General features: G+C 42.4%; 1 long non-coding RNA gene across 1 annotated transcript in view; it reads left to right on the top strand.

Annotated features, from left to right (window-relative positions):
- Nucleotides 1-11,533, top strand: part of LOC126484620 (uncharacterized) — a 75,205-nt gene extending 63,672 nt beyond the window's left edge. Inside the window, exon 3 of the long non-coding RNA XR_007587890.1 lies at nt 11,456-11,533. This is a non-coding gene — a long non-coding RNA (uncharacterized LOC126484620). The remainder of the gene's footprint in view (nt 1-11,455) is intronic.
- Nucleotides 11,534-26,769: the final 15,236 nt, after the last annotated feature.

Raw genomic sequence — 26,769 nt, 5'->3', positions numbered from 1 at the left:
GAACAGTTCGACGACGTTTGCAGCAGCATGGACTATCAGCTCGGAGACCATGGCTGCAGTTACCCTTGACGCTGCATCACAGACAGGAGCACCTGCGATGGTGTACTCAACGACGAACTTGGGTGCACGAATGGCAAAACGTCATTTTTTCGGATGAATCCAGGCTCTGTTTACAGCATCATGATGGTCGCATCCGTGTTTGGGGACATCGCAGTGAACGCACATTGGAAGCGTCATCGCCATACTGGCGTGTCACCCAGCATGATGGTATAGGGTGCCATTGGTTACACGTCTCGGTCTTCTCTTGTTCACATTGACGGGACTTTGAACAGTGGACGTTGCATTTCAGATGAGTTACGACCCGTGGCTCTACCCTTCATTCGATCCCTGCGAAACCCTAAGTTTCAGCAGGATAGTGCACCACCGCATGTTGCAGGTCCCGTACGGGTCTGTCTGGATGCAAGAAATGTTCGACTGCTGCCCAGGCCAGCACATTCTCCAGATCTCTCACCAACTGGAAACGTCTGGTCAATGGTGGCCGAGCAACTGGCTCGTCACAATACGCCAGTCACTACTCTTGATGAACAGTGGTATCGTGTTGAAGCTGCATGGGCAGCTGTACCTGTACACGCCATCCAAGCTCTGTTTGACTCAATGCGCAGGCGTATCAAGGCCGTTATTACTGCCAGAGGTGGTTGTTCTGGATACTGATTTCTCAGGGTCTGTGCACCCCAATTGCGTCAAAATGTAATCACATGTCAGTTCTAGTATAATATATTTGTCCAATAAATATCCGTTTATCATCTGCATTTCTTCTTGGTCTAGCTATTTTAATGGCCACTAGGGTACATTGCTCTTAACATCTAAAACTGGAAAGCAAACACTGCGACATGGAATGAGAGAGATTGAACACACCGAATTATCTGAAAGTGTTAAAAGCTGAAACACGAATAAATACTTTAGAGTAATGCTTTGAATCAATTGTAGACAAACGCACTGTAAAGGGAGATTGCGGCAGATATCTAAATTATTTAAAGCAAAGCAAAATAGGTCTACAAACACAGCACTAAGCCAGGCACTAAACAAATCCGGCTCGAAATGAATAACTGTCAAAGAAATAGTCTGGTGGTCCAAGTGTTGCTTAAACTGGAATTATTATATGTTCTTCAAAATTATCGAAAATACATACTGCTGTTATCTCATTGATCTATTACTTCACATGATTTGAAAATATTACACTCTTGTACGCAACCAATCCTAAATAGTACTATTAGCTACGGTTCTAAATTTCTAACGCATAATTATCTCCTTAAGAACCGTCCAGTGCGGTGTATTCCGCAGACAGCTCAGGGACTATCGTATAGGGTATGGCACTTAAAACCGGCCCTTAACATAACTGACACTCACATTCCGTTAAAATTAAAATAAACCCCTCCACGATTCCCAAACAGAGGTCACAGTTCGCTGTCATCTCAAAGAATGTTGGCCCCATAACACATTTATCGGAGATGACACACCAAACACCAATCTTCTCGTTAAGCAAGGGTACCTGGTGGATCGCGTGTGGATTTTCTGTCGACCAATACCGGTTCATTTGGCAATTTATGCACCCAGACAAGTGTAACCATGACTCGTCACTCATGACGAGGATTACTGTTACGTAATTGCTTGCATTAAGGCATGTTGCTCTTCACTGACAATAATCGAACAAATGTTACCCATTTAAATTTCTGCAAGTATTTGTGTGCAGGGATCTGAACCAACCGCGCCAATTAATTTACAAGCAAGCGTTTAATGGGAATGCAATAACCCATCAATCATGGTTGTGACATTTCGTATTTATCTAATTAATAGGGTTTTTATAACCGATTTTCAGAATCTATAACATAGAGCGTGTTCTCTCTGTAATAGCTGCTTCTATTACATCTCATATCCTACGCTACATAACACCGTGTATCACACGGTGACAATTCTTGGCAGTGATTTGATGCAGCAAATACTTTAATAATTTTCTATATGTCATCACGCACCTACAGTAAGAGGAAAGGAAATATTTTACGATTCTTTGGTTTGTTTTGTATTCTTAACTTTAATGTGGGTATGTATTGTAATGTGAACGTTCTTTCAACCGAATAATGCAAATGGCGTGGTTACGTAAACTTCATCGTATGAAAAAAATAGCCAAATTCATATGAAACTGTGCTACTATTTCCAGTTAACTTATATTAAAAATAATTATAAAACCAAAAATTGTATTCTAAAGGAGTTATAATGCAATGCTTAAAGGTAAATAATTTTATTGCGTCCTAACAATGATGTTGAAATGGCCCTAATAAACTTTCGTGGCACTGAATTACAAAATAAATTTGGTAAGGTTATGGTGAAAAGTTGAACCTTCAGAATGGTATAAAAAGACTAACATTTAAAATCTAAATTATAAAAATGATTTTCATCATTTGCAACAAACCTTACAAAATTCATTTCTAATAAAAATATAGCTCTGTCATGTAATTCGTTAATGAAGTGGTGTAGGAGTGGTGAATCTAAAGCTCACAGTCAAAGGCTCCCGTACCAAGAGGCAATGGAGGCCGTGTACCCCCTCCTTTCCCCACCCCTGGCTCTCACGGATTGGGAAAATATACTGCAATCAGGTGTTTTTCCTTTCAAGAAAATGAATTAAAAATTGGTATTTCGAAAATTTTTAACAGGGTCAAAACTGAGTTTTTTTAATGGTTACTTATAAGTCGATATTTTTCTTCCCAAATATTAAAAGTACTTCATACTATTTCATAGCCATAGGTTTGCCCTCCCCCTCCCCCCTTCTAAAATATCTTATGGGTGGTACAAGCCGCGTGAGCAGCTAATTCGTGAGCAGCTAATCATGTCTCGAAAATCAAACTAACCGTATTGAATCAACAATGAAAAATCACCGAAAATTTACCTATCTCAAACTTATCATAAATGACGCAGGAGCAAGCAGCAAGCAATGCAGCGATATCGTTACCTGAATATCTTCACATTTCTGAAATCAGTCTTTACTAAAACTTATTTCCAAAAATCAACATCCTCTATGATTGCATCTCCGTCTTCTGCAAGTTATTCCCAGACCGCTAAGCAGCGTGACCAAAACCAGACTCTCTCACTTAACACTCGCGAATGCTGCACAGGCAACGACAGTATACTGACAACCAAAGATCACATTGCTTGTACGCGGAATCTCTGTGGCGTAATGTACAGATTATTGAAAACTGCTGTTTGAAAAAAACATCCCTTTGATATTTTATATCTAGGAAACAGGATTAAAGAACTTCCTACGGCGTGGACGGGTGAGGACAATATCATCCTCGTCCAGTGGTACTGGGAATTGCGTATTATCTGCATGGCATCGGATATTGTCATCACGCCATCGCCAGTGTTAGTTCGTTATCGATACCCTGGGGGAGCTGGAAAAAAAGGTGAAACATTATACTATGAGCGATTCTGAGAGGATGTACTTCAACATTTTTTTAATAGCTCTGTTGGTTTATCGATATACCCCTGTATACTAATGAGTATTAGAGTATTACTTTCGTTTGTATCCATTCCTCAACTATTTACTTTTCTTTCTGTGATGACATAAGCGCTAGTGCTTTCTTACTATCTCTCTTTGTTTTTATGAGTTTCCTTGCTTTTGATGATGCCATTTACTTGTTTTCTATCAGTTTCCTGATTAAATCTCAACTATATTTTCATTCTTGTGCTACATTATCTACTTTTCCTCTCCCTCAGCATTTGGTAATCTATTCTTCTTAATATTTAATATCTTGCTGTATTTTTTTTTTTCAACTTCATACATTAGTGCGTGAGTGAGATTCATTGTTCTCGGGTAAAATGTGTGTGTCATATGTCTTGACTATATGGATGTGTGTGTGAAATAGTTCTCCTTCAGCACTTTTCTCATGAGGACAATGAATTTCGTCTTTTTTGTTTTTTGTTTATTCTGTTTTCTGAGGTGTCTGTTCTGTTTCATTTAACATGCACCACTGGATTGTAACCTTTTTGCTATCTGCAAGTGCAAGTTCTATAGTTTTCTGCTTCAAATTTTTTGCATACTGCTTCGTAATTTCATTATCTAACCAAGATCTCTGTGCTTATTAACTAGTTTTATGTGCTTCTGGAGAAATGTTACAGAAGTTATAGCTACAAAAAGTGATTTTTAGTTACATGATCTTGAGTACACTGTTGTTTAATTTTAATACGTTTCTTGTGCTAAAGAACTAGATGATTTCTTTCTTGCATTTGTTTAGGTCAGGGATGAGAAAAGCGTGACCGTCCGCAATAATATTGGTAGTATAAGCAACTATTGTTCCTCTGTCGCTACTTCAATTATTTTTACCAGGTATATAAGAACAAATGTTAACCTCAAGTAGACCTACGACCGAAACAAACAAAAAATTTCCAGAATGAAATTTTCGCTCTTCAGTGGAGTGTGCGCAAATATGTATCTTTCTGGAACATTAAAATTGTGTGCCGGAACTGGAGAAGTACGACTCACGATCTGTGCCCACAGATTTACTGCCGCAGTAGCTCATCTCCTACCTTCTAAACTTCACAAAAGTTCTCCTGCGAAATAAAAAGCTATGTTAGCAATTCAGCAATACCTATTACGTTACTAACGTAGAACATTATGCATTGCCATCTCCTATCTGAAATGTTGGTCGATGCAGTGGTATCAGTCCTGAAACGTTTCTAAAAATGCCATACGACGCTAGATCAACTTCTGTACACACAGTTTATTGATCAGTATTTGCAACAACATATGCTGCCAACATCGTAGACAACACAATGATCAAAATTCAGCCTGTTTTACTTGTTATATATTGGCTTCACATCACATAACTGTAGTAAATACTAAGTAAACAAACGGTTTTACATTTTTCTCACAAACATCTGAAATTCACTTCCAGATATAGCACCAGTTTCAAGCAATCAAATAGAATATCGGTTTAGCTGTCGACAGGACTAAAGACTAAACCTTCTTTTCATCGAACGTCAAAATACGAAATAATCCTACTACCTGTTTGTGACGCCTACATTGTCAACATACATATGCTTAGGTACACGCTGTTCACAACAGCTTTATCGAAAGGAGAAAATCTAGCAGAACAGCCAATTATATTTACTCATAATTGCTCGTAGTATAATATTTTACATTTGTATCTTCCTCCCCCCCCACGTACTGAAAACGAACCAACGTTGGCGATGCCTACTTGGACGAGTTACTATCTACATCTACATCTACATGGTTACTCTGCAATTCACATTTAAGTGCCTGGCAGAGGGTTCATCGAACCATTTCCATGCTACTTCTCTACCATTCCACTCTCAAATGGCGCGTGGGAAAAAGGGACACCTAAATCTTTCCGTTTGAACTCTGATTTCTCTTATTTTATTTTGATGATCATTTCTCCCTACGTAGGAGGGTGTCAACAAAACATTTTCACATTCGGAAAAGAAAGTTGATGATTGAAATTTCATAAATAGATCTCGCCGCAAAGAAAACCGGCTTGGTTTCAGTGACTGCCACCCCAACTAGCGTATCATATCAGTGACACTCTCACCCTTATTGCGCGATAACACGAAACGAGCTGCCCTTCTTTGCACTTTTTCGATGTCCTCCTGGTAAGGATTCCACACCGGGTAGCATTATTCCAGCAGGGGACGGACAAGTGTAATGTAGGCTGTCTCTTTAGTGGGTTTGTCGCATCTTCTAAGTGTTCTGCTAAGAATGCACAGTCTTTGTTTCACCTTCCCCACAATATTATCTATGTGGTCTTTCCAATTTACGTTGCTCGTAATTTTAATTTCAAGGAATTTAGTCCCACTGACATCCCTTAGATTGGTGCGATTTATCGTATACCCAAAATTTATCTGATTACTTTTAGTACCCATGTGGATGACCTTGCACTTTTCTTTGTTTAGTGCCAATTGCTACTTTTCACACCCTTCAGAAATTCTCTCTAGATCAGTTTGTAATTGGAACTGATGGTCTGATGATTTTACTTGACGGTAAATTACAGCGTCATCTGCAAACAATCTAAGGGGGCTACTCAGATTATCAATTAGACCATTTATATAAATCAGGAACAGCAGAGGGCCTGTGACACTACCTTGCGAAACGCCAGATATCACTTCTGTTCTACTCGATGATATACTGTCTATCATTACGAACTGTGACTTCTCTGAGAGGAAATCACGAATCCAGTCACACAACTGAGACGATACTCCATATGCAAGCAATCTGATTAACAGTCGCTTGTGAGGAACGGTATCAAAATCCTTCTGGAAATCTAGGAATATGGAATCGATCTGAGATTCCTTGTCGACAGCACTCATTACTTCATGGGAATAAAGAGCTAGCTGTGTTGCACAAGAACGATATTTTCTGAATCCGTGTTGGTTATGTATCAATAAATCATTTTCCTCAAGGTGATTCATTATGTTGGAGTGCAGTATATGCTCCAAAATCCTACTGCAAATTGAGGTCAGTGATATGGATCTGTAATTCAATGGGTTACTCCTATTTCCTTTCTTGAATGTTGGTATGACCTGTGCTACTCTCCAGTCCTTAGGAACAGACCTTTCGTCAAGTGAACGGTTGTATATGATTGCTAAGAAAGGCTCTATTGTGTCTGCATACTCTGAAAGGAGCCTGATTGGTATACCATCTGGACCGGAAGACTTGCCTTTCTTAAGTGATTTGAGTTTCTTCGCAACACCTAAGGTATCTACTTTTATATAACTAATGCTACAGCTGCTCTGGTTTCGAATTCAGGAATATTTTCTTCGTATCCTTTCGTGAAGAAACTACGGAAAACTGTATTTAGTAACTCCGCTTTAGTGACGGCATCATCGGTAACATTTCCATCGCTATCGCGCACTGACGGTATTGACTGTTTTTTGCCACTGGTGTACTTTAGATACGACCAGAATCTCTTTGGGTTTTCCACCACATTTTGAGACAATGTTTCATTGAGGAAACTATTAAAAGCATCTCGCATTGACTTCCGCACCAAATTTCAAGCTGCCGTGAAACTTAGCCAGTCTTGGGGATTTTACGTTCTTCTGAAATTGGCATGCTTTTTTCGTTGCTTCTGCAACAGTGTTCTGACGTGTTTAGTGTACCATGGTGGATCAGTCCCGTCTCTTATTTACTTATGCGGTTTGAATCTATCTATTGCTGTCGATACCGTATCTTTGAATGTGAGCCATATCTGGTCTACAGTTACATAATTAGCTTTCCATGCCATAGCAAATTCTGCAATCCTGTTTCTACGAAGTAAAATAGGGACTGGAGAAGTGATGCAGGAGAAGGGGAGACGTGAGACAGAGGGAGGAATGATGACTGGAGGGCATAGTTGGGGGGAGTAGAACGGAGGAGGAGACGTCATAGACAAATGTGATCAAAGTCGCTATTGCCCTCCACTCATGATCAAAGTTTCTATTGCCTTCCTAGTATTATCTAGTAAAACTAATTGAGAAGCTGCAGAAAGTTTCCTATTCTGGCTGCATCAGTGCATCCGAACGAAATTCAAACATAATTAATCTATTACCTTACAGTAACATAAAAGTAATAAAAACTGAAATTAATTACCAGTTTCCAATCTACGTACACACTGTTGTTGCATATTTTTACGCCTCACAATGTATTCTGTTATATGTCATTAACATTTCCCGCCTGGGACCGTCCTATTCATGCTTTTTATGTTTGCTTTTCTGTTATAGCACCTAGTTTTCATTAAAGCTTTAACTTAAGCTACAAAGCTGCGAAGTACCCAAATTTCTTCTGGCAGTATCCTTTCTTGTAACCAATGGTTGTCTGATAAAGTCGTCGCACGTCTGTTTGCTTTTTATTGTGCATTTCTTATGTTTCCCGCTCTCCCTTCCAGTATTTTCTGTTGATGGTCAGCCGGACGTCACCCACTTCATTATAATGTGTTAAACATCTATGGATACATGGTTTTTAAAGTTTACCAGCAAAATTTCTCACATATACGTGTTACCTCTAATTTCTTTCATTCAAGACTCCTATTTCGTCATAGGTACGCTCAAATTAGGATCTATACGTTTCTTGACATCCAGAAAGCTTTTGGTGCAGTTATGCATCGTCGTCTAGTAAACAAAACACGCCCGTACAGAATAACGTAATGCCTACAAATAAGGAAAGGAAAAAAAATCTGTATGTCGTTTGACTACGCAATCAGTTATTAGCAACCGCGCTCAGCCATAACCGTAAAGTATCTAAGAGTAATCGAATCGGTAGTTAGAAGAAGGGAAGAGATACAAAACCTCCCTTTGTGGGGAAATACGAAACACACTCTCTTGATTTTATTCAAGATCGTTTTAACCAAATACTTATATGAAATTCTTCACATAAACCTACTATCTCAGTATCTCGGAATGATGAACTGGATTGACCTGAAGGACTCACTCACCCCTGATTTTAATCAAGTTTGTTTTAACCAAATACATAAATGAGATTTTGCGGTTGGATTCAGAAGCATCCGGCCCGCCTTACATTTCAAGGCGGTCGGTTACTCTGTACTGTCAATTAAACAAAAATAAATTAATTACTTATCGAACGACCCTCGTATTCTATGTTCGTCTGACCACAAATGGTTGCCTTCTTTCCTTTTGGCATGACCGATGCCCACTACAGGGTGTTCCAAAAAGGTACGGCCAAACTTTCAGGAAACTTTCCTCACACACAAAGAAAGAAAATACACTCCTGGAAATGGAAAAAAGAACACATTGACACCGGTGTGTCAGACCCACCATACTTGCTCCGGACACTGCGAGAGGGCTGTACAAGCAATGATCACACGCACGGCACAGCGGACACACCAGGAACCGCGGTGTTGGCCGTCGAATGGCGCCAGCTGCGCAGCATTTGTGCACCGCCGCCGTCAGTGTCAGCCAGTTTGCCGTGGCATACCGAGCTCCATCGCAGTCTTTAACACTGGTAGCATGCCGCGACAGCGTGGACGTGAACCGTATGTGCAGTTGACGGACTTTGAGCGAGGGCGTATAGTGGGCATGCGGGAGGCCGGGTGGACGTACCGCCGAATTACTCAACACGTGGGGCGTGAGGTCTTCACAGTACATCGATGTTGTCGCCAGTGGTCGGCGGAAGGTGCACGTGCCCGTCGACCTGGGACCGGACCGCAGCGACGCACGGATGCACGCCAAGACCGTAGGATCCTACGCAGTGCCGTAGGGGACCGCACCGCCACTTCCCAGCAAATTAGGGACACTGTTGCTCCTGGGGTATCGGCGAGGACCATTCGCAACCGTCTCCATGAAGCTGGGCTACGGTCCCGCACACCGTTAGGCCGTCTTCCGCTCACGCCCCAACATCGTGCAGCCCGCCTCCAGTGGTGTCGCGACAGGCATGAATGGAGGGACGAATGGAGACGTGTCGTCTTCAGCGATGAGAGTCGCTTCTGCCTTGGTGCCAATGATGGTCGTATGCGTGTTTGGCGCCGTGCAGGTGAGCGCCACAATCAGGACTGCATACGACCAAGGCACACAGGGCCAACACCCGGCATCATGGTGTGGGGAGCGATCTCCTACACTGGCCGCACACCGCTGGTGATCGTCGAGGGGACACTGAATAGTGCACGGTACATCCAAACCGTCATCGAACCCATCGTTCTACCATTCCTATACCGGCAAGGGAACTTGCTGTTCCAACAGGACAATGCACGTCCGCATGTATCCCGTGCCACCCAACGTGCTCTAGAAGGTGTAAGTCAACTACCCTGGCCAGCAAGATCTCCGGATCTGTCCCCCATTGAGCATGTATGGGACTGGATGAAGCGTCGTCTCACGCGGTCTGCACGTCCAGCACGAACGCTGGTCCAACTGAGGCGCCAGGTGGAAATGGCATGGCAAGCCGTTCCACAGGACTACATCCAGCATCTCTACGATCGTCTCCATGGGAGAATAGCAGCCTGCATTGCTGCGAAAGGTGGATATACACTGTACTAGTGCCGACATTGTGCATGCTCTGTTGCCTGTGTCTATGTGCCTGTGGTTCTGTCAGTGTGATCATGTGATGTATCTGACCCCAGGAATGTGTCAATAAAGTTTCCCCTTCCTGGGACAATGAATTCACGGTGTTCTTATTTCAATTTCCAGGAGTGTATGTTATGTGGACATGTGTCCGGAAACGCTTACTTTCCATGTTAGAGCTCATTTTATTACTTCTCTGCAAATCACATTAATCATGGAATGGAAACACACAGCAACAGAACGTACCAGCGTGACTTCAAACACTTTGTAACAGGAAATGTTCAAAATGTCCTCCGTTAGCGAGGATACATGCATCCACCCTCCGTCGCATGGAATCCCTGATGCGCTGATGCAGCCCTGGAGAATGGCGTATTGTATCACAGCCGTCCACAATACGAGCATGAAGAGTCTCCACATTTGGTACCGGGGCTGCGTAGACAAGAGCTTTCAAATGCCCCCATAAATGAAAGTCAGGAGGGTTGAGGTCAGGAGAGAGTGGAGGCCATGGAATTGGTCCGCCTCTACCAATCCATCGGTCACCGAATCTGTTGTTCAGAAGCGTACGAACACTTCGATTGAAATGTGCAGGAGCTCCATCGTGCATGAACCACATGTTGTGTCGTACTTGTAAAGGCACATGTTCTAGCAGCACAGGTAGAGTATCCCGTATGAAATCATGATAACGTGCTCCATTGAGCGTAGGTGGGAGAAAGTAAAATGAGCTCTATCATGGAAATTAAGCGTTTCCGGACATATGTCCACATAACATCTTTTCTTTATTTGTGTGTGAGGAATGTTTCCTGAAAGTTTGGCCGTACCTTTTTGTAACACCCTGTATACCATTACCTTCAGCCCATACACTGTCATGCTAAGGATGAGTATAGACTTAAATATTGTCCATCTCCTTATCTTCCATAAGCACACAGCAAATTACCAGTAGCCCATATAATATTTCTCTTGATGGATTGATATTCACGATTATTTGAGGTAACAATTTCGGGAACAGTGAAGTTATCACTGATTGTAATTGTATATAGGAATTCTTTCGGTTGGAACGTTATACAACAGAATACATACTGGGGTATAAAATGCACAAGAACAGCGAACACACAGAACTGATGGGAAATGGTTATAAATTTTTATTTTTATCGTCTTCATGTTGGTAACTTTCTTTAATTACAGTGCTTTCATACTAGTGAAAAGTATTAGGAAAGAGATTGTAAACTCTGTGACTGGTGGTCTCTGTGTCCCACACAGATAGTTACAGAGATAGTTACCCTTCCAATTTACATCTCTATAATACTTACTTGTTGTAACGTTAGGTCTTTATTATCTGAGTAACTTTGGCTATGTACATTCGTGTCATGTTCAGAACCAGATGATATTTCTTGTTTTCTTCCAGATGACTGGTCAGTGCCTGGTAGCCATATTCAGCATACTGTTTGGTGACAAGATGCTGTCCCTAGGATTCAACACAACGAGCGCTGCCGTCATCATGAACACCATGATGGCAGTCATGCAGTTCTCTGGTGAGTGTGCAGTCAGCTTCCAACACTGCAGCCATTGTTACTTAGTGGCAGAAATTATTTTGGAAAGCTGTTTCACTGAGTCTCCAGACTGACGATACTACGGCGATATCTGAAAAGAGAAAATGTGAAATGTCAATCTAAAGGCATTTGACTAATCCACGTTGATGAACATGGTCAGTAATGTGGAAAAGCAAACTTCACTTTCCATGATATCTCTATTTGTACAGATTGTGTTTTCATAAAACGATATGACCTATTTCGATTGTGCTAGCAGTCGTCTTCAGATTATAAAATAATGTTACGGGGTATTCTCCGACTCATCTTGTACAATCAAGTAAATTGTCGTTAGATAAAGTCGCTACTAGGATGCACAACATGTAACAGATTACACTCTGTAACCATATTTTATGATCTGAAGATGATAGCTAAAAAATTAGAAACCAATCATATAATCTCATAAACTCTCGATCTACATAAATGAAGGTTATATTATGATAAATGACTCTTGTTAGTGAATATTGTATTCCATGGAGACAATGCGTTACAGTGAGTTCTTGGTGAAAAAGCTGTGAAAGTTGTCCAACTTCCTCAGATTTTTGTGATGATGCCATTCAGTAGTATATTCTATGAACTAATGGGAACTCTTCCCACATACCTAGTGCCCGGGAGAAAAATAATTGTTGGCTATATCCAAGGGCCATGACGTCATCAGTGGCATTGAATACGTGACACAAAGATGGTGGGTGGCAAGAGATTTAAAAATCCAAGATGGCAGACGGTGGGAAATTGAAAAAATGAAGGATGGCAATGGTGAGAAACTGTAAATATTCCAGACGGCCATAGTGTGTAATTTTAAAACTAAGTACACTACCGAATGGAAAATCAAAAATTAAGGTGACAGAACTACAGCAGTTGTGGTATGCATCCGGTGCCCTTTCCTACCTACCCTCCTCTCCTCTTTGACGAATCACAGTGTACTATTAAAATCAGCGTCACGGCTTAGTATTTTAGATGTCATTAAAATGAAAAGTCAATCACAAAGTAGCAAAAGTATTTGAATGTTCTCATGTTTTCGTCCCATGTACTTATGTAAGTTTCAACTTACCTGCGTATATTGGTGGCATCAATACATGGACACGTATTTATCCAAAAAATAACGTGCAGGAGGTAACTTGCAATATTCCATAGTACTGCAAGGGATGCTCAAAAGTATCCAATCGCTCTTAATTTTTTTTCTGTGTGTTGCTCAAAAGTATACCAAAATTTATATAAAGGGCATAATTTGCAGTATTTTTCGCTACGCTCGGAAGAATTCAAACACTCTGGTTTTTATTTGCGTTATATTCAAAGAATACATCCAGAACTTACGTAAAGGATATAGCTCGCAGTATTTTTGGCCATGCTCAAGAGTCTTTGAACACACTGATTTCTTTTGGCATAATGGTAGAGTGAAATTCATGGATATTTTTAGGATATTCGCGGTCTACTTCTATAATGTAATCTATGTCTGAGTCATCCCTAGTATCCTCATTACATCGAAACTATCAACTATTTTGGCAGACAGCCACGCAGAATTAGAAACCAGAATGTGCTGCTTCATTGTCTAGCTGTAGAGACTATTAATGTCCAGGTATATAACATACGATCGGCTGTTATTTTCATTATAGTAGCAATTCAGCTGTTGCTTATTGTTTTCAGCAGAATGCCTCTGAAAACAATGAAAAATAATATCCAGTTCAAGTGGTTTTGGACAGAGTATGCGGAATTTTTCAAAGACATCGGCCTGTAGCAAGTTATTCATTTCAAATAACGGCCAGGGTAATCTTCTGATCTCCTGCATTTAAATAAACGCCAAAACTTCCATGTAATAACAATATTCCTCATCCTTGCAGTAACAATACTCCTCATCGTCTTTAAAATGAACTATGAGCTGTGTTTGAGTCCCATTCATTCTAAAGGGAAGTAGGTTGCACATCTATTTGATTTTTAGCAACTAAAACTAGACAACAGTATTGTGACCATACTTTAATGTCAAGGCAAATTTTGACAGGTGTAGTAAGCTACACTACTGGCCATTAAAATTGCTAGACGAAGATGCAGATGATAAACGGGTATTCATTTGACAAATACATTATAGTAGAACTGACATGTGATTACATTTTCACGCAATTTGGGTTCATAGATCCTGAGAAATCAGTACCCAGAACAATCACCTCTGGCCGTGATAATGGCCTTGATACGCCTGGGCATTAAGTCAAACAGAGTTTGGATGGCGTGTACACGTACAGCTGCCCATGCAGCTTCAACACGCTTCCAATGTGCGTTCACCGCGATGTCACCAAACACGGATGCGACCATCGTGATGCTGTAAACAGAACCTGGATTCATTCGAAAAAATGACGTTTTGTCATTCGTGCACCCAGGTTCGTCGTTGAGTGAACCATCGGAGGCACTCCTATCTGTGATGCAGCGTCAAGGGTAACCGCAGCCATGGCCTCCGAACTGATAGCCCATGCTGCGGCAAACGTCGTCGAACTGTTCGTGCAGATGGTTGTTGTCTTGCAAACGTCTCCAACTGTTGACTCAGGGATCGAGACGTAGCTGCACGATCCGTTACAGCCATGAAGATAAGATGTCTGTCATCTCGACTGCTAGTGATACGAGGCCGTTGGGATCCACCACGGCGTTCCGTATTACCCTCCTGAACCCACCGATTCATTATTCTGCTTACAGTCATTGGATCTCGACGAACGCGAGCAGCAGTGTCGCGATACGATAAACCGAAATCGCGACAGGCTACAGTCCGACCTTTCTCAAAGTCGGAAACGTGATGGTACTCATTTCTCCTCCTTACACGAGGCATCACAACAACGTTTCACCAGACAACGCCGGTCAAGTGCTGTTTGTGTATGAGATATCGGTTGGAAACTTTCCTCATGTCAGCACGTTGTAGGTGTCGCCACCGGCGCCAACCTTGTGTCAATGCTCTGAAAAGCTAATCATTTGCATATCACAGCATCTTCTTCCTGTCGGTTAAATTTCGCGTCTGTAGCACGGCATCTTCGTGGTGTAGCAATTTTAATGCGCAGTATTAAAGCTACTGTTTGTCATACATACAGAACTGAGTGCAAATTACAACCAAGTGCTATTGACTATATTCAAGTGCATGAACAATATAATATTGGTTTTTACATGAACTGCACTGTGACATATATCGAGAGATTCAGTTTTACTGGGGTGTAATTAGCATCGTAGGTTTAATGTTGTTGTTGTTGTGGTCTTCAATTCTTTCAATTGGACATGATTTCAGAAAGCTGTGTGTTCCTAATTCAACTCGGTTATTCAACTGGGGAAAGGTGACCTACAATTTAACACGGAATCCAAGCCACATATCGTTCTGGACGACTCCTAAAGTAATTGAGAGGTAGAAGCTAGATCATTAGCAGACTGAAAATCTCAGTGAGCCGATCGGTATTCAGTCCATCAATATCCCTGTTTTCTGGCACTCGTCTTACTGCTATACCACTAGGCTTACAGAAGGGTGCTAATTGATAGGGAAAGTTATTTAACAGGCAACTTTATCCTGTAGCCGAATGCTTAAAAAATTTTTAATACGAAACAAAGGTCTGAATACTAGGCTCAAAGAGGCAGTACCGTTACGAACACCAGAAATTTGCAGCATATGCAAGGAATGCTGGAAGTAAACTGATTTGAAACAGATAGATCATTATCATGTTGGTTGCAGTTTCCAAGGAACTGCACATGCTTACTGTTATTTAAATCACGGACCCAATTTTACAATGCTAGTTGTGTTTCATAATGTAAGGAATTACGATGTTAATTTTCTAATTACGAACTTATGTGGGTATGTGAAAGAAACTGAGCGTAATGGAACGTTCAAAATAAATCCAGTCCATGTTTCTGTGATTGCCACGAACATGAAGAAGTATAATTCGTTTATTCAAAGTATCACAGCGTAATATAATTGCGACAAAAAATTTCGGTTTGTAATTCTATGAAGTTTATGGCGTGTTCTCTAGAAAAGTGTGTGAACTGAGAATAACAAGAAAAAAATTCCGCACCAATGAACAGTTTAATAATGAGAAAGATTTGATTCCATATGACTATGTTACTGAAGGGTCGGTATTGTTGGACGAACAGTCGCTGTCAATTGAAACGTTCAGACTGATAGAGCCGTTATAACAGAATTTGAATAAATAATAACACGCAAGGTGCGGTGTTTATTTGAATCCAATAACTATTCCAACCTATATTTGATAATCAATAACTTGCTACAGGCCGAGGCTGTTGAAAATTTTCGCTCAATCTGTCTCAAAACTTAGGAACCGGATCCAACCCGTTATGTGAGTTCAACTGCTGTAGCGTGGGGTGGTATGCTGGAAATTTGTAATATAAAATTCCAACGTATTACAGACATGGAACAATTACAATTTGGTGAGTGTGAAGTCAGAGTCGAACATTAATCGCTATTTACACAGACTGTGTTAGAGTACTGTGTCTGCTGCACTGTAATATAAGGGATTACAACTAAAATTTCTGCCTGCGGAAATGGTGCATTGTTTTGATGTCATGAGGGTACCAGATTAACCAGATTATTGACACGTCTTACATTATCGAAGAAAACCTTGAACATCCAAAAAGTCTATCAAGCTCACGGTGATTTATCGTTATGGTAGTCTGTTGCCCAGCAGTAAGATATCATTTCAAAAAAATGGTTCTGAGCACTATGGGACTCAACTGCTGAGGTCATTAGTCCCCTAGAACTTAGAACTACTTAAACCTAAGTAACCTAAGGACTTCACACACATCCATGCCCGAGGCAGGATTCGAACCTGCGACCGTAGCGGTCTTGCGGTCCCAGACTGCAGCGCCTTTAACCGCACGGCCACTTCGGCCGGCAGGTGTCATTTCAAAGAGGCGTCATGGACGTGGGAGTTGCATGATTCTTTCGATTGGCATGTAACTGTGATTGGGAAAATAATACCTAACATCGATTATACTTGTGCTTGAGGTGCATCTGAAGATAGTGGTGGAATTCCCGAAATCTGTCATGTAACAAAAACCATCCTGCAGTCGGAGGCCATTTTATATTACTAATCACATACTGCTGTGTTCCCACCAATGCTTCAGATGCAAAATTAAAATTCCGGTACTAACCTTGTCCTTCAAAATTTTCCAGAAGACTGGAAGTGATGTTGCCAGGAATTCACTTACGGCAGTGGGTCGAATTCAAAAAGCACAGGTGCCGTTACATTCATGAAAATCATATCAAACATATGATCCACCGAAAGGCATTTCTTAAAGGCATTATAGTTTCATTTAAACGAGCGTTTATACTTAGCTGTTAATATAGCAATAATTTCTGAAATACAAAGCACTTGCAGCAGATCACAATGCTATCTTTCAGTATATCTACATTTCTTCTACTCCTTAAAGTTCTCATAATTTTCCTTTTATTTGACTTTTTTGCAGAGATAAATTATACTTTCTTTTTCTTACGTTATACTTAGCTTCTCAGGCCATTCATATTGTTCTTAAATTTCTAAATCTAAGGTTCTCACTGCTTCCTAAATCTAAGGCGCACCTGAAAAATGAAACTCGAAATCAAGGAAAAATAAATTTCCCGAGTCTAAGCTGCACCTCAACTTTGAGACTCGAAATTCAACGGGAGAGAAGAGTTTTAGACCTCACCTCCAAATCGACACAAAGTTGGTCCATTGTAACATGAGACACAATTTAGGTCGAATGGATGAAGATAAAGCTACAGTAGTTTGGTTCGAGTCGTAAGCTTAACAGTTAAGTTTTACCAAGTAGCCATTGCTATGTGTCAGGCGCTCCGTCATGATTTGTACGGGTACCCTTCCTTTTTCACGTGGTTCGTCTGGTTTGAATCGATTGCTTATTTTGCTTTGATCTGATAAGTGCCGTCCTCTTTGTTATAGGTGTTTACGTCACTCTAAGCTGAAACTGCATTATTGTACTGTGTCATGCATTGTTTGTCGCATTCTGATAGTGAGTGTTTACGACCTGTCGCCGCTCACGGCATGGCTTGATTTTGTGCGCGCTACCGCGGCTTACAATATATATACAGGGTGTTACAAAAAGGTACGGCCAAATTTTCAGGAAACATTCCTCACACACAAAGAAAGAAAATATGTTATGTGAACATGTGTCCGGAAACGCTTACTTTCCATGTTAGAGCTCATTTTATTACTTCTCTTCAAATCACATTGATAATGGAGTGGAAACACACAGCAACAGAACGTACCAGCGTGACTTCAAACACTTTGTAACAGGAAATGTTCAAAATGTCCTCCGTTAGCGAGGATACATGCATCCACCATCCGTCGCATGGAATCCCTGATGCGCTGATGCAGCCCTGGAGAATGGCGTATGGTATCACAGCCGTCCACAATACGAGCACGAAGAGTCTCTACATTTGGTACAGGGGTTGCGTAGGCAAGAGCTTTCAAATGCCCCCATAAATGAAGGTCAAGAGGGTTGAGGTCAGGAGAGCGTGGAGGCCTTGGAATTGGTCCGCCTCTACCAATCCATCGGTCACCGAATCTGTTGTTGAGAAGCGTACGAACACTTCGACTGAAATGTGCAGGAGCTCCATCGTGCATGAACCACATATTGTGTTGTACTTGTAAAGGCACATGTTCTAGCAGCAGAGGTATGAGGATTGACACATTGCTGGATGAACCATTCGCAGACGTGTACCCGTGGATGCCAATCAGCTGCCGTTTGTGCCTCTACACGCTGTACAACTGGTTCTCTCGTAGCACCCTCTGTACAGTGACTTGGTCAACGTTACCTTGTACAGCAGCAACTTCTCTGACGCTGATATTAGGGTTATCGTCAACTGCACGAAGAATTGCCTCGTCCATTGCAGGTGTCCTCGTCGTTCTAGGTCTTCCCCAGTCGCGAGTCATAGGCTGGAATGCCCCGTGCTCCTTAAGACGCCGATCAATTGCTTCGAACGTCTTCCTGTCGGGACACCTTCGTTCTTGAAATCTGTCTCGATACAAACGTACCGCGCCACGGCTATTGCCCCGTGCTAATCCATACATCAAATGGGCATCTGCCAACTCCGCATTTGTAAACATCGCACTGACTGCAAAACCACGTTCGTGATGAACACTAACCTGTTGATGCTACGTGCTGGTGTGCTTGATGCTAGTACTGTAGAACAATGAGTCGCATGTCAACACAAGCACCGAAGTCAACATTACCTTCCTTCAATTGGGCCAACTGGCGGTGAATCTAGGAAGTACAGTGTATACTGACGAAACTAAAATGAGCTGTAACATGGAAATTAAGCGTTTCCGGGCACATGCCCACATAACATCTTTTCTTTATTTGTGTGTGAGGAATGTTTCCTGAAAGTTTCGCCGTACCTTTTTGTAACACCCTGTATATAAAAAAGAGATGAATTGTCTCATAAGCGAAACAATGGCAAGAGACTGCTGTTTGTTGTTACTTACACTGCTGCTTTCTTTGATAATGATCAACAAGAACAAAATAATAGACTGCGTATGATAGAAGATGTTCTGAACGATAGTTTTGTGAACATTTTTCTCCGTTTGAAAATCTTTGCAGACGCATCTTTAGTACATTACATTCTGCACAGAAATTAGAGTAATCTTAGATTTAAAAATCTAGTCTGTTGCCGTGCTTCATTTCTGCCTTTATCACTATTCAGCATAAGAATAATACGAATATAAACATGACATGATATGTATATTCTTCCGCGTTTGCTGTTGTCTCACTCTAGTTTTGTAGTTTATTAGGCAGACAGGATTTAAATGAGATAACAGCAAACACGAAAGAATGCTTGGCATAATGTTTACATTCTTCTACCTTTTCTTTTAATTTACACTCCTGGAAATGGAAAAAAGAACACATTGACACCGGTGTGTCAGACCCACCATACTTGCTCCGGACACTGCGAGAGGGCTCTACAAGCAATGATCACACGCACGGCACAGCGGACACACCAGGAACCGCGGTGTTGGCCGTCGAATGGCGCTAGCTGCGCAGCATTTGTGCACCGCCGCCGTCAGTGTCAGCCAGTTTGCCGTGGCATACGGAGCTCCATCGCAGTCTTTAACACTGGTAGCATGCCGCGACAGCGTGGACGTGAACCGTATGTGCAGTTGACGGACTTTGAGCGAGGGCGTATAGTGGGCATGCGGGAGGCCGGGTGGACGTACCGCCGAATTGCTCAACACGTGGGGCGTGAGGTCTCCACAGTACATCGATGTTGTCGCCAGTGGTCGGCGGAAGGTGCACGTGCCCGTCGACCTGGGACCGGACCGCAGCGACGCACGGATGCACGCCAAGACCGTAGGATCCTACGCAGTGCCGTAGGGGACCGCACCGCCACTTCCCAGCAAATTAGGGACACTGTTGCTCCTGGGGTATCGGCGAGGACCATTCGCAACCGTCTCCATGAAGCTGGGCTACGGTCCCGCACACCGTTAGGCCGTCTTCCGCTCACGCCACAACATCGTGCAGCCCGCCTCCAGTGGTGTCGCGACAGGCGTGAATGGAGGGACGAATGGAGACGTGTCGTCTTCAGCGATGAGAGTCGTTTCTGCCTTGGTGCCACTGATGGTCGTATGCGTGTTTGGCGCCGTGCAGGTGAGCGCCACAATCAGGACTGCATACGACTGAGGCACAAAGGGCCAACACCCGGCATCATGGTGTGGGGAGCGATCTCCTACACTGGCCGCACACCGCTGGTGATCGTCGAGGGGACACTGAATAGTGCACGGTACATCCAAACCGTCATCGAACCCATCGTTCTACCATTCCTATACCGGCAAGGGAACTTGCTGTTCCAACAGGACAATGCACGTCCGCATGTATCCCGTGCCACCCAACGTGCTCTAGAAGGTGTAAGTCAACTACCCTGGCCAGCAAGATCTCCGGATCTGTCCCCCATTGAGCATGTTTGGGACTGGATGAAGCGTCGTCTCACGCGGTCTGCACGTCCAGCACGAACGCTGGTCCAACTGAGGCGCCAGGTGGAAATGGCATGGCAAGCCGTTCCACAGGACTACATCCAGCATCTCTACGATCGTCTCCATGGGAGAATAGCAGCCTGCATTGCTGCGAAAGGTGGATATACACTGTACTAGTGCCGACATTGTGCATGCTCTGTTGCCTGTGTCTATGTGCCTGTGGTTCTGTCAGTGTGATCATGTGATGTATCTGACCCCAGGAATGTGTCAATAAAGTTTCCCCTTCCTGGGACAATGAATTCACGGTGTTCTTATTTCAATTTCCAGGAGTGTATTTACTGACGTAGAGGTTTTGGCGCCAGTATTTATCTTTGTGCCTGCAAAGCATGCCTGTGTAGCGCTACATGTATTCAACGGCAGAAGATAGTTGTGGCGGCACCTACCAACATTTTTCAGAACTTCCGCTTACTTTGCACTCGATTCTAAGCCGCAGGCGGTTTTTTGGATTACAAAAACCCGGAAAAAAGTTCGGCTTAGATTCGAGTAAATACGGTAGGTGTTCATTCCTTCCGCGCGCTATACAAGACTAGAGTAATAAAGAATTGTGAAGGTGGTTCGATGAACCCTCTGCCAGGCACTTAAATGTGATTTGCAGCGTATCCATGTAGATGTAGATAATATCTAATTTCCAACAAGTGAAAGTACCTACTGCAACTGCAATCGAAGTTCTGTTTCAGATGTAACCTTGTTCTAGATATAACGTGTCTCGGTAACATGAAACATCAATTAAATATTTGTTTCAGTGCTAAGCAGTAGGGCAGTGTGGTATTGTATTGGATATTACCGATTAACATTTAACTTGGTTTCATGCAAACAAACAACAATACTTAACGTCAGACTAACTAACTAACTGTTGAACACATTTTTCTTTGGAGCGCTTTGCAACGTCTCAATGATTGAATTTTCAAACAGCTGTAGGATTAGTATGTTAAGAGCCAGCCCATATCGTCATAGATTTATAGGTTTTAGAACAATCCGTGGTCTAGGCTGTGGCTGTGGCTAAGCCATGTCTCCGCAATATCCTTTCTTTCAGGAGTGCTAGTTCTGCATGGTTCGCAGGAGAGCTTCTGTAAAGTTTGGAAGGTAGGAGACGAGGTACTGGCAGAAGTAAAGCTGTGAGTACCGGGCGTGAGTCGTGCTTCGTTAGCCCAGTTGGTAGAGCACTTGCCCGCGAAAGGCAAAGGTCCCGAGTTCGAGTCTCGGTCGGGCACACAGTTTTAATCTGCCAGGAAGTTTCAATCCGTGGTCTGCATGCGGCGCGGTGCAAAGCCAAGTAGCAGTGCGACCCAAGAAGTCAACGTCTATTATACGACTGGGAAAAAATGTGATAAAATTCCTTTTATGTAAAGGTATTATTAAATGAGCGTTTTCAATTTACAGTTCCTGCCATACCGCCGAGCATCCCTCTCTCTCTTTCTCTCTTTCTTTCTTATTCTTTATTTTATGAGAATGTAGCAAAGTCTTTCATAATATATTGAGCTGCATATCTCAGTGTTTTGCTTGTGGTCCATACCTGTATTAGCGACAGTTCTTTCATACATTATGCAACTGCTAGTAAGAGCGGTCATCAGTGGGAGAGGTCACGGGAAGGTAAAGTGAAAGGGCGATATGAGGCACAAGAAGACTGGTGTGAAGAGGATGGGAGAGGGGGTGTATTTTGGGAGAGGGAAGGGGTATGGTGATGTCACGTGTTTGTCCCTGTAGGTAAGTCCTCTTGAGCGATAGTCAAGTGTATTTGGTAGCGAATGTCCATTGAACTTTTCTCATGCCACTGTATGTCAATTACATGTAGTATTCATTAGTTCTCAATCCATTATTTGTGCTTGTACTGTATTAATTTACCTAACATACTTTTCTTTTGTGAACTGTGATGACGTAAGTAGGACAGAGTGCATGCTTCCCAGAAGTATGTCGCACAAATTTTCCATATACTCGAAAGTCTGACTCCCATTATTTTCCTTTACCCTTCCACATCTGAAACTTCTGCAATGGTATTATGATGCAAGTCTACATTCCGCTACTGTCACAGATTCTGTATCTGAATGATGAGTGTCCAGTACGTTCTCGTACATTAGGTGTGCCGATTTCGAACTAAATGGTCAGACTTGTGTGTTTTGACACCATACCTAACCCTGGGTAATGGTTTCTCCTAATTACACTCAACACTCAAGTATGGAGCATTAATCACAGAGTCAAATTGTAGTATCCCACTGTGTGCACTTAAATACCCGTCGCGTGAGTAACTAGTGGGGGCACTTACCTTGCGATCATGCGCAAGCCCATTTTGCGCTAGATTGTCAGGCGTGAGTATCTAAGATGAATACTTTCAGAGCCAGAACAAAACAAAAGTCAGCCAATGTTACATTGGTAGCAGTTTGCGCATAATCTAGGGAAGAACAGGATCGAGTTTGCTTAGCAGTAATGACGTGCGAAGAGATTTATGAACTGCGAACATGGTAGGGTGTGGAATTATTAACGAATCTGTTAAAGTAATACCGTTAGTGAGTCGCACTTATTAATCAATTAATACGTTCCACTCGGGACACTATTAAATTTTTAATATTTTAGGGTACATTTTTAATATTTTGGGGTTCATCTGAAGAAAAGCGAATTTCGCTGTTCACCTTGTTTCTGAATAAGAATGAGAAAATTATTTACTTTTTATTACAATTTTTCTCTTCTTGCTACTAAAATTTCAGTAATTTCAAACAAATCAATTCTATTGGTACGTTGTTGCTGTAGTAGATAGCTTTAGAGTTCCATCTCGCAACTTTTTATGCACAGATAGCTCTGTGCGGTCACGGTGCTATTCGCGTGCCTGTAACGTATTCGTTCCTTCTCAACGTTCTGTCAACCCTTTTCATTAATACGTTACCCTGGGAGGATGTAGCTAGTGCCTGGAATATATTCGTTCTTTGGGTAATAGTAAATGTCGAATGCGAAGTGCTTCCACTGGAAAAGCAGTACCACCGTTCCAAAGCGCAATCAGTGACACGTTACGGCAACAAGTGTGATGTGCGTTCTTTTGTGCATATTTTTCTGTAGGAGAGGAATGTAATAAACTTGCACTGCGCAACATCTCCACATCTGTGATCAAACATTTTGTTTCAGAACGACTGTGAGGTACATGTTATGAAATGCACTGTCACAGACATATAACGTTCATCACTTGTAAGCGCCCTTTACGTCGAAGCGAACACGAGTGAAAACAAGCGAATGCACATTCGCAAACAATGCGCAGGATGTTCACTTTCTGGCGCCATCGTTGACTTGTACTAGCGAATAAGCATTCACACTAGAGCGAACGCAAGAGAATAGTATACAATGTGCTTTGTTTTCTGGTGCAAAAACGCTGCCGTGATACAAAGTTGCTGAACTTATAATCAGCACACCGGAATGGAGAAAATACACATACAACATGATTTATTTTGAATAGGGGGCACGCTGTTGGTAGTGGAAACAAAACGGTGTAGTCACAGAAAAATGAGTGTCTGAATTTTTGCACAGGCGTGAAAGACCTGGTGGCTTGCCTCCGATTAGTGATTTGCATCTGCAATCACGGATTGCTTTACTCCAAAACTATATCCGCATCTTGACTGACTATTTTCGCCCTTTCCTAGTAACAAATGAAACCGAAGATTTCAGAGCAAGATACAAATTGCAGACGATCCATATCAGCAGAAGAGAGGGGAGCACTAACACTACGATTCTTAGCAACAGGTGATAAAATAGCCTCAAATATCTATTTCGTGTACCAATCGCATCTCTTCCCAAGTAATTAGTGTCATGTGAGAAACACTTCAGTAATTTATGAAGGTAAACGAGTAACGTAATGTAAAACTATACAGAAGTACAGCCACATCTTTATCGGAAGAAAAACAGTTTTCATTTATTCTGTTCCGACATTTAAATTGTCTATTTATTTTGATGACATTTATCTCTCTTAAAGATATTACGTGAAACAAATAAATGGGCATAGATGATACGCTAAAGTTTATGCACCACATTCTCTGTCACTTATGTAGTATCTATAGATGTGGACGTGGAGGAAGAATATTTCACACCACAGAGACTTATCTTTTTTCACTACACCCATTCCCGATGTTGTACGTTGTTTACTCCTTTCACACCTACAAGATAGCAGTGAATTAATATCCTCCCTAACTTGCCCTGTTGACGCTACCAGAACTTGGACAGTTTCTTGCCAAGCATAAATTTTTTGTTGAGTATTTTATACAGGGGATCTTTAGAATCATACAAGCACCTGTGGAATCTACACTTTTCTGTCAACAGAAGTACGCTTCCAACCAACACAAAAAACTCTTACACCAAAGAATACCAACAATAGTTCGCGCGGGAAAACGACACACTGCAGCAGAGCGAGTATACTGTGTGTATCGTCGAAGGTAGTGGCAAAGCGGAAAAGATGCGAACCACCTTCGATGGTTCGCTCTGAAGTCGACAACCAACGTCGAAGGTAGTGCCGAGGCGGAAAGGATGCGAACTACCTTCGATGGTTCGCTCTAAAATCGACAACAAACGACGAAGGTAGCGCCGAAGCGGAAAGGACGAGAACTACCTTCGATGGTTCGCTCTAAAATCGACGAACAGCTATCACAAGCGAACACTTGCGAATGTGACCCGTGCACGGCCGAACACCACGCGCCAAGCATTTACACCAGAGAGAATTATCGTTCCCTACTGCACGTTTGTTTGTGTTCACTTTGGTGCCGTCCGTGTTATTTGTGGTCAAAGAGACGCTTGTAATAGGAAGTCGTTGTTCAGTATCCATACATTTTTCGCTTTCTGCTTTGGTGTTTCGCAGGTTACAGCATGTTTCACGGACTACGAGAAAGTTTTTAAATAATTAATAGGTTTCTGGAACTTATCACCTGGTTTACCTGTAACGCTGTAACCTGTTACTCTTATTTTGTAAAATGAAGAAACCCCACAACGTCCTGCTTGTGTTCCCGGGCTTGCCGCGGTGGCCGAGCGGTTCTAGGCGCTACAGTCTGGAACCGCGAGACCGCTACGGTCGGTTAATTAGCATATTTCACTGCTATTTCACTACGTCTGTCGTCACTTAATGAGAAATCATGTCCACAAATTTCTAAAAACTGTGTACGTCTTTTTCAGGTCTTCTCACGGGGCCGCTGCTGAAGAAATTCAGTATACGTCAAGTGGCTTTCAGCGGGGGCTGTCTAATAGTGTCGGGGCTCCTTCTCACCAGTTTTGCCAATTCGTTCATCCACGTCATTATCACCTACAGCATCTTCATAGGTCAGTGATTCAACTTATCAACATTGTCAATACGCTTCTCCCACGATTATTCTCGTTCTTTGCAGTTGGATCTGTCCCATTAATCTTTCCCTGCAACACTCTCCTTTCCTTCTTTCTTTCTTTCTTTCTTTCTTTCTTTCTTCTTCTTCTTCTTCTTGTTATTGTGTAGCCGTTGTCGCAATGCGGAAACGAGGCTATTTATCTAACGCCCAAAGGGGCATATCATTGGCTTTCAGGTCAAGGGTGGAAGCATTTCTGAAACGACTAAGTTTCAAAACAGTTCGGGTGCCACTGTGATTAAAATATACCGTGCATGGCAAAATGACGCCATCCAAAACCATCGTCAGGTCACGTTGAGGGGTGAACGACGATGTGTGTACAGGCGAATAGACGTGCAACTGTTGACTAACAGTCCACCCAGATGAACTGAGGGTCTCCCAAGGATACATACACATTTTTGTTGCTCAGTTGCGACTTCCATAATGACGAGACCACCGAGGTAGTGCCACGAAAGCATTTCCCAGACGAAAATGTTCCATCCACTGACCTGGACCAGTTACGACAACTTTTGCAGAACCATGCTCGCCAACAGATATCTCTCTGAGTGTAAAACATGATTCAGGTAAAATGGCCACATGTCACCACTCAGTGAACGTCCAGTTACGGTATTAATGAGCAAATGCCAGTCTTCGTCGCCAGTCAACCGCAGTCAGCATGGGTGCATGAACCAGGCGCCTATTGTGGAGGTCCATACGCAGCAGTGTTCGTTGACTTCTCAACGAACACTGCTGCGTATGGACCTCCACAATAGGCGCCTGGTTCATGCACCCATGCTGACTGCGGCCATTTTACCTGAA

The sequence above is a fragment of the Schistocerca serialis genome, chromosome 6 (assembly GCF_023864345.2).
Source record: "Schistocerca serialis cubense isolate TAMUIC-IGC-003099 chromosome 6, iqSchSeri2.2, whole genome shotgun sequence".
NCBI classification, from domain to species: Eukaryota; Metazoa; Arthropoda; class Insecta; order Orthoptera; family Acrididae; genus Schistocerca; species Schistocerca serialis.
The sequence above is the reverse complement of the archived record's forward strand: the minus strand, read 5'-3'. Positions and strand labels throughout refer to the sequence as shown.